Source organism: Lactuca saligna, chromosome 1, assembly GCF_052625555.1.
Source record: "Lactuca saligna cultivar CGN05327 chromosome 1, ASM5262555v1, whole genome shotgun sequence".
In the NCBI taxonomy this organism is placed as follows: domain Eukaryota; kingdom Viridiplantae; phylum Streptophyta; class Magnoliopsida; order Asterales; family Asteraceae; genus Lactuca; species Lactuca saligna.
The window spans coordinates 122,295,404-122,304,965 of record NC_136417.1 but is presented as its reverse complement, the minus strand read 5'-3'; the positions used below and the strand labels follow the sequence as shown (position 1 = coordinate 122,304,965).

Here is a 9,562-nt window from a genome sequence, read left to right as displayed (position 1 = left end):
ATTTAAAAGGTTAATTAAGGGGTATGAACTCACCTGCAGTGAGTGGATCGGATGGAAGTGTCAGATAAGTGTTCGGTGTCAAGTGAAGACTTAAACACACACAATGATCCTAATAACATATGAAGACATATGTATATATATAATTATTGATTTTAACACTAATTAGATATGTATAAACATCCTAATATGAGGAAAACACTTTAGTCAAAGTGTTAGGAGGCCATTGGGTTGCTACAAAGGAGTGCAAGGCCTTATAAGGGAGTTTATGGTCAATGGACCATAATTTTTGGAGTTTACGGCCCAGGGGAGTTTACTCCAGGCTGTAAACTCTCAATTTCGTCACAAAAAGAGGCTTAAATCCATAATGACTTAAGTGGTTAAGTGTTCCAAGGCTTAAAGAAGAGGTTGGGTGGGTTTAAGGTCCAAGAATGGCCTTGTATGGAGTTTACGGCCTGGGGACTACTTCCCCATGAGTTTACAGCGGTAAACTCATGGTATGAAGTACCATTTAGTGTATTGAAGTCCTTAGTTCAATGGTGTAAGGTTCTATGCTAAGTTCCAATGCTTACTAAGGTGTTAAGGTGTCATTTGCACCCTTACAAGGGGTTTACAGCCCAAGAATATCTCTTGGCTGTAAACTCCTTGAATTGTGTGATTCTTTATGTTTTCTAAGCCCTAAACATGTTAAACCTAGTGTACAATGAGTTAGAACAAGATTACTTACGATCTAGGAGCTTGAATGGTCAATTTTGGTCACGAACACTAGTGTGTGTTCTTGGTGAATCTTGAAGATCTACAAAATGGAATGATTTCATCGATGAAATCATGTAATATTACTAGTTTATGAAATATATCAACTAGTTAGGACAATAAACTTACGAGATTTGAAGATTAGGGATGAAGATCGAGATGATACTAAAGAGGATTTCAACCAAGGGAAAGGGAGGAATGAAACAAATGGCCAGCACTTTACCTTATAGGAGGAGTTTAATGCCCACATGGAGTTTACGGTCGTAAACTCCCATGTGGTGGACGTGAACTCCTGGTCAAGGTATTCTAGACTTGTTCTTTGAGCTATAGATTCAACAGATAAACCTCTACACTTATCCCTTAAGTGTGCAAGGCTTAGAACTCTCAAACAGACTCCAAATTGTGCTAAATGATAGTAGGAATGAGTTTGAATTTCAATGAAGTGTTAGATTGAACTGGATGGAAAATTTCGGGTTGTCACATCATCCCCCTGTTAGAGGGAATTTTGTCCCGAAATTAGAATTTAGGTAAAGGAGTAGGCATGAATAATCGAGCAAGGAAGTGGGGATAATTCCTAATCGATTGGTTCTCGCGCTCCGAAGTGAATTCGGATCCTCGGTCGATGGTCATACGGTTCTTCCACGAAGGCGAGGCTCTCGTTGATCTCGATCTCGTCAAGTGGGATTATGAGAGTCCTGACGGAAGGTACGCTTTCAAGTTTGAGACGTGAAGGGTAAAATGTACGTTACTGAGTTCGCGGTGTAGGTTGGGGTTGTTAGTTACAGGGCCGATTCGGGCAAGAATCTCGTAGGTCCTAACAATCTTGGATTTAGCTTACCACGCTTTCTGAAGCATATCAAGCCTTTCCAGTGTGAGACTTTCAAAAGGATTTTGGTATCTCCCTTGGAATTCCAAAGGTTTCTTTTTCTTTCTTCTCTTCCAAGTGGATTTGGTCTCTCTCTTGGAATTCCAAAGGATTTGGTCTCTCCCATGGAATTCCAAAGGTTTTTTTCGTAATCTGCGAGGAGTTCTAAATGAACTACGACAGTAGGTCAGTGGGATCTAGAATTTGGTGAATTCCCATCGGCATCTTCGGTGTTGACAAATTCTCAACGGTTTTGATTATTGGAATGGTCCTCACGAATTCCTACAAAACTGGTAATGTGTCTTAGGAATTCGACTCTTCAAATCTAAGATTCGTATTTAGAGAACCTTGCGCAACGCTTCCCTGATCGTAATGTTTCCATGGTTTGTCGTAGAGGCTCCTTATGATTCCTTTCTTACTACAAGAGTAGGTAAGTAAGTCATTTATAAGGACAATGAGGAACTGACCTAAGTAAGAATGGCGTACCTTATTCATTAAGTTCATGAATACCACGAGTGTATTGGTCCTATCCGAAGGATATTACTATGGAAGATTTTCCTCGGGACATCCTTTACTAACACTCGTAACTAGTGATATTCGAATTTGGGTCCATTTCTAAAATGCACTTCGTTCCTTGCGGTTGGTCAACCAATTCATCTATGCGAGGCAGAAGGTAATGATTTCTAATGGAAGTCCTGTCGAGGTCTCCACCACGAGGGTTTCCCAAGTTCTTACCCATCCTAGTACTACTCTCGCCCAAGGATGCTTAACTATGGAGTTCTGATGGGATCCGGTGCACTAGTGCTGGTATGATCGCACCCGCTGAAGTTTGTCTTCTTGAAGAATAAGTCTGGAGCTCTCAAAGGTGAGGAGCTTGGTCTTCTCATTCTATTTCTGAGTAGTCGTTAAGCTGTCTAGACAATTCTTGTATCTCTGTTGGTGTGAGACTGTAGGTTGATTTGGTTACTGGAGTCATATTGGGTTCTAAGTTTGTTCGCATGGCGATGCGATTACTCGTAGTCTTGGGCAGTCTCCATCCTGACGTTCATATTAGAAGTCATACTTGGTTCATCAATCATTGTCTCATGTATACGAGTCGTATATAATTAAGATTGAAAAGGTAGTCGAATAAATGATTCTTCTTTAACCCCACATCCCAATGAGGAAAAGAAGTTAAAGTGGAATCATCAATTCTAAACCTATAGAACCTTGATTATATACTACCCTTGTGTATACATTCTTAAGCGATAGATCAACCGTAAAGGTCCTTGGTTTGAACTTGACGTACTGTACGAGTGGTACCTCAAGGAGGTTTGCTGAGGTTTCTTTGGAAAGGATAAGAAACATGAGGTACTCTATGCATGAGTACTTCGGTGTTCTAGAATGACGGCTTTGCTAGAAAGACGTTTTCGGAGAAAGAGATGTGCGCACAAAACTGGTATCGTGCGAATCGAATTGACTCAAGTTGTATGATAATATCAGACATACTTGAAAGTAAAGACACTAGATTTGGACATAAAGGCGTTACAGACCAAACACAAAAGTGCAACTTTTAATAGAGTTACAGTACTTCAGAATAACTACAGGAATGCTACTGTGAACAAGGTATACCACAAAAGGCAAGTATACGCAGCACGAGGGTCCCTTAACTGATGGGATCCTACAAAAGATGGGACTCGAGTTGTACTAGTTTTAAACATATTTTATGGGTCTGTTACAATGAAACACCTTAATTACATTAACGTGGGTCAGGAGTAGTCTCTCCTGCGACAATGATCCTTAGTATTCTCCCGTCCGAGCCAGAGTTCTTTGTTATTGGAGAATCCTTCTTGAAGTGCCCTATCTCACCACACTGGTGACATGTCTGGCTAGCACTAGCATTGGTGGTGGGAGTGAGGTGTCGAGTCAAAGATATGTGGACACGGGTGTTTTCTTTGTTCATTCACTTAAAAAAATTCCTTTTATGGGGTCCGGTTTTACCATTACTATCATGTGCAGGGCTGATCCCAATGTCAGGGACTTGAGAAATGGGTGGTGTCGGTGCTCCACAGCTACGGGCATGGTGCCCTACCTTGTGGCAATTGCAGCATTGCATTTCATGACAAGCCCCGTTATGATGAAAGCTACACTTGTTGTATCCTCGTATGGTCTGATCGGTGCTGGGATGGCAGGAATTGCCACTTGTTGTTGTTGCATGGCAAGTCTTTGGGATCGCTTGCGCTGCTTACGTGCTTGGCGATTTTGTTTCCTCTTCTCGATTTTACGGATTTGCAAGTCCGTGACTATTGTCATTTGTTGGCTTCCCGGATTGGTACTAAAACCGGAATTGTCGACTCCTTTGTCAGTCTTGTTCGCGTTGTCAGAGTTGATGTGTGCAAGGAAAGCTGTCACAGTAGCTGTTACCGCGGCTTGTAATGTAGCAGCATCGATATGAAGTATGGGGGTTTCGTTGCTCGGTGGGCTATTTCTGGATGACGACGCGATTTTGTAACACGAAAGAAAAGGGGTTCATGAGCTATTATGGTTAAACCTATGTTATTTGATTCTGACTAAGAGATGAGTTATTATACATGAAAACTTAGCTTATACACGTTATGATATAATCAAGATTAGGCGGATAATAAAATGTGTGATTCTACTCTAGTTTCATATCCCAACGAGGAAAAGAAACTAAATTAGAAACCTCACATTCTATTTTCTACCAGGTCTTCATTTTGTATTACTCGGGAATGTATAAGCGAGGAAAGTCATAACAATAATCTTCTTACGAATCCTCTTTGATGAACTAGAATTCCTAGTAAAGACTACCATTGATCGTAGATGTACCTCGATCGTTTAATTAAAGAGTAAGAGTATGTTCTCGAAGGTTTGACCTACATCCCTATGATGCAGTCCTAATACAGAATAGAAGTATGTTCATGAAGGTTTGACCTACATCCCTATGATGTAGTCCTAGTAAAAAGTAGAAGTAAGTTCGTAGAATGGTCTCAAGACGTTGTCGTTCAAGCCGAGGTATTATAGGTTGGTGGATAATATGATCTAACCTTTGAAAGAGGCTTGAAAATGATTCTGAAGTTAAATTACTATAGTCTAAAGACCTGACTAATGCAAGTTTCAGATAGACTCCAATGAAGGTATGATAAAAGTTTTTGAACAAAGAGTGACACGAAAGTTAGCCGACTGTCAATATCATTGATGTTTAAGATGTAATAAGTTCGGGGAAAATTGACCTTGTAGTAGGTCTTACATCACATCTGGAGTAGAAAAGTCCTTGAAAGCATAAAGGTCTAACTAAAAGTGATGAGATATAAAAACTCTTTGATCGATTAGATCTTTGCAACAGGTAGATAATGAAAGGAAAACAATGAAACAATACTCAAGAATGGATCTGAATGAGTTGAATGATTAGAACGTTCAATCCTCAGCAGAGCTCGATAAAGAACTTCTGTTGTAGAGGATTTTAGGGTTACAAAAGAGATCTTCTTAAGCATCTATTAATACACAAACCCTAATAAAACAAGTTACGGATGGACAGGCCCATGCCGTATACAAAATGGGCTAAGAGGCGAGCCCAAGACGCAACATCAAATACCCAACAATCTCCCCCTTTGCGTCAATTGGGGCGAGACCTCACTCCAGCTTGCTTACCCCTGCGGCACTGGCTTTCTTTACAGTCTTGAACAGGCAGGGAATGATAGCAAGAAGTGTTTGTCGGAAGTGAATGTACCAATTGATCATATCGTTGAAGTACTTTTTTATCACTTTCCGAGTTCTGTTTGCATCGATTGATGATACCCAGAACATGCTCCAAGCAGGAAGTGGTGTAAAGATGTTTGTCAGCCAAAGCAAATAAGCATTTCTGACCTTCTGCCCTGGTGAACATGACTGAGTTCTATTTCGGATCAATCTTTCCCATCTTCATTCGGTTTATATCGCTTGCAGAACCGACTGTAGTGATGATGGGCTTCTTCCTGAGAACATTAGCAACCTCTTGATCCAGCTTAGCCACCTCCAAAATATAACAAACTAACATTCTCTTGAAATGGTCTATGATCGGACCATATTCCGCTTCATTGACAAGAAGAATGTTGTGCAAGACAATCCAATCATGATGGTTTAAGTTGGGAAGATCAGCCAGAGAGATGGAATGCTCGGATTTGTTAGATCCCCTTAAGACCTTGAATCTGACGTTGATGAAGTTTCCCTCACGAACAGGTTTGAGAACCCGAACGTTGATGATCTTCTGCGCGCTCCACGTCTGATGCTAAGGTTGAGCGGTCCTCAGATAATAGTCTACAACCTCCCTATCAACCTTCGGGTGAGGATGAGGAACTTCAGCTATGTGGGTGAATGCATGGAAGATAAAATCTTTTTTGGTTAGGGGCATGTCAAACTGGGAATCGACCGAATTGACCCGGTCTAAGGAGATCACCGGTTCTAACCAAAGAGTGCAGGGGGACTCAATGGATTCTTTGATAAGCACTTCAAGAGTCCAAGGAGGAAATAAAATTTTTCTGCTTTCAAGGAGATCATGAGCCTCCTTTATCTTCCTCTCCTTGGCTTCGACTTCTCTGAGAATGCGAGCGTTTTCATCCAGCTCCTTCTCTCTGGTCTGTTTCCTCACTAAGCTGACAATTGGTTCTTGATCATCACTTTCGTCACTGTCATCAATAATTTGTTTGTCTTTGCTTTGAGCACTCAAACCTGATGCAAGAACAGTTGTTGGTTTGGGTTCTTTCGGAGGGACAAGTGATGAAAATGGAAGTGATTGAGCTTAGGAACTCGGAGGGGGTTTTGATTGAGCTGTGGGCTTCCTTTCTCCCCCTTGTTTCGGATGGTCCTCCTGCTCATGAATGCCTTCAATGCGGCTAAGCAAGGCAAGAGCAGGAGCGAGCTTCTCTGCAAGAGTGCGCCTCACCGAATAGTTAAGAATCGGATCATGGGCTTCGATAATGTTAGACAGAGCTCCATGGACATCTGAAACACAACTCCTGACCACAGCTTTCTCAGACCGAAGAGAATCGATCTCCTTCTCAGCTAGGGAGAGTTGATGAGTTGCTAGAGTAAGCTCGGAAGATTTTCAAGCAAGCTCGTCCTTTGTAGTGGATTCGGCAGAAAGAGTGGCTTGAAAGGTAAGAAGACGATCCGCAACCGAAGATTGAAAAGATTGATTGTCTTCTTTGAGGTTCTGGAGGAAGCTGGCAAATTGGTCTTTTTCGGTTTCGAAAGAATGGACCAACTTCTCCACAACGGTGCGAATCTTCTTGGTGTTTGTTTCTGATGCCGCCTGCAAAGACTCCAGCCAGATCTGGGCATCTTGAAATAGTTTTTCGACTTTTTCGGTCGTAACAACACTAGCCTTTGTCGATTTATCAATACCAGCAGCAGCTGAGCTGATGGAGGCTTCGTGTGCTTTGGAGAGAGATTCCACCATTCCCTGAATGGCAGCCTCCAAAAAGTGAGATGTTGAATAAGAGAAAGAAGACACAAGAGTGTCAATCTTCTCGTGGAGTTCCTTGATGTGCTTTTTAGTAACTGGAGCATCATCATCATCATCACTTTGAAGTTGGTAGGGGCTGTAGTAGATGGAATCAAAAACCATATCCTCCCCTCCCAAAAAGGTTTCGGTTTCAGCAGATGCAGTGGGAGATAAGGGTGTGGCGGGTGGTTCGGTAGTGGTACTGGGTTCGGGAATGGAAGTGGGTTCAGGTTGTGAAGTTGGAACCCCCGTATCAGATACGTTGGTTGGAACCTCACTGGTGGTGGTTTTGGTGGCTTCTGTGAAGAGTGGTGGAGGGATGGAAGTAGTTGTGGTTGAAAGGGTAATAGAGGTAGTTATGGGGGGAATAAAACTAGGGTTAGATATGGAGGGAATGGAAATGGAGGAGGTTATGATGGGAATAGAAGAGGTTATGGTGGGAATGGAAGAGGTGGAGATAGGAGAAGGGGAAGGAGGTTTTGATGAAACAGGTACCTCATGAGCAGGCGAGTGAGGAGGAGTTTTGCCTCTAGCCGACTCGTCTGAGTCAGAGTGGTTATCTTCTGAATCGCTGGATGAAGAAGAGAGAATAAGTTTCCTCTTCGGTTGTGCTTTCTTCTTCTTCGCTGGGGGGGGGGGGGGGGGAAGATTTGTCTTTGAGGGTTTTCGCTTCTTAGGAGAAGGACCCTTTGCCCCCTTTGCTGCTTTCTTGATCTTCCCTTTCTCGGGTTTCTTCCCTCTAGCAGCTGGTTTATCTGCGTCATTAATGGACTGAACCATTTCCGCAGAAAGTTCTCGTGGACCCGAAGGAAGAAAGTCCTTGTAGGCCTCCATTATAATGCTCTCCTTGGATACACCAGCGGACATAGAATCCGGAATGGATCCGACGAAGGAGAACTTGGTCGGATCGGTAACGATGATCTTGGTGGTGTGGAAGACACTGATGGAGGAGAGAAGGGAATCTGCAACTATTGGAACATGAAGTTTATCCATGGCCCACTTGGTGATCAGCATCCAAAATCTGGCGTAGGACACTTCAGTGTGGCGAGAGGAGGAGGCTAGGCTCTGAATGAGTTGTTGCCAGAGAACCGAGCCGTAGTCGAGGTTGATGCCATGATATAGACCATAGAGAATGGTCATGAACAACTTGTTGGCCCCATCAGAACCAGAACTGCGCTCAGAGAGCCCTTTGAACAGAATGGTGAAGAAACCATTCCATGGAGGAGGAAGACACGACTTCTTGAACTTAGTGACCGTCGTGAGAATTTCCGTGTAGCCCATGTTGTAGAACATCGAAAATAACTGTCCTACTGTGATGGAATCGGGATTAACCCTAGATTCATCGGCTTCAAAACCTAGGAGCCAGCAAAATCGTTGGTTGGAGATGGAGGTCTTGTGAGAAAGAAGGTCGAAGTAGATTCGATCCACTGATCTATCATAATGGGCAGTGGAGAAGACCTGGGAAAGGCATACCATGGGCACAATCTTGACCTTGGAAAGAGCTAGCACCAATGGAGAGTATTTGAGACACTCCACCATGGGATACATATAATTCTCGTAAGATTTAGGGTTTAAATCGATCACCAGACTCTATTGAGCGCGGATGGGAAGAATGTTGGTGCGGGAAGAGGTTTCCTGAACATAGGAAGAGTCCGCCATTATTGAATGTGGAAGATGATGAACAGTAGAGTATAAATCACCTTATTTTGCTCGTTTGATTTTTGATTCCTGTAAGTATGGAATGAAGCAGAGGTGTTCCTTTTATACTGTGGGTAGAGGAAAGAGAAAATTCATCTCCCAAATCTTCTTGATACACGAAACGGTTTCGGATATGACAGAAGCGCGACGGTTGGCACCCCCGATGATTACGCATGAGAGAGAAAAATGTTCCGTTTTGCACGCGTGCCCGTCAACTCACTATTGAAGCCGTTACTCTGTCGGCTGAGTCAGCATCTTATCTGTTAAATAACTGTCATCCAAACACAAGATTATAATGGAACCGAACGAGATTTTTGGAAAATTAAAAGATTTTCGTGCATAGAGTGTCAAAGAAAAGGAAATAAAGCAATATGTATGTGGGAATTTGTGATGTCAATATAGACACAAAACAGTTGATCCCGGGCACGAATCACTTTCTTCAAGGTCAAGAGAGACCTTAAAATGTCTGTATGGATTCCCGTTGAATTACGATCATGTAACAACCCGGAATTTCAGGTATTTTTATAATATGGTTTTTGGGGTGTTTTAGGAGGGGACTCGGCGAGTTGGAGCCAGACTCACCGAGTAGGACCACAGACTGGGTCGCGGGTTCGCGCCTGGACTCGACGAGTCCATTATGGACTCGGCGAGTCTGCGATGTTCAGCGGAAACCCTAGCCGTTTGGTTTTGAAACGTATATAATGCACTATATGCCATCATTGTCCGTCTTTTAGCCGATTGAGAAGAACCCTAGCGGCTGTGGACATCTA

At 42.8% G+C, this 9,562-nt stretch overlaps 1 pseudogene; it reads right to left on the bottom strand.

Annotated features, from left to right (window-relative positions):
- Window positions 1–2,317: 2,317 nt before the first annotated feature.
- On the bottom strand, window positions 2,318–2,436 carry LOC145027762 (5S ribosomal RNA; annotated as a pseudogene).
- Window positions 2,437–9,562: the final 7,126 nt, after the last annotated feature.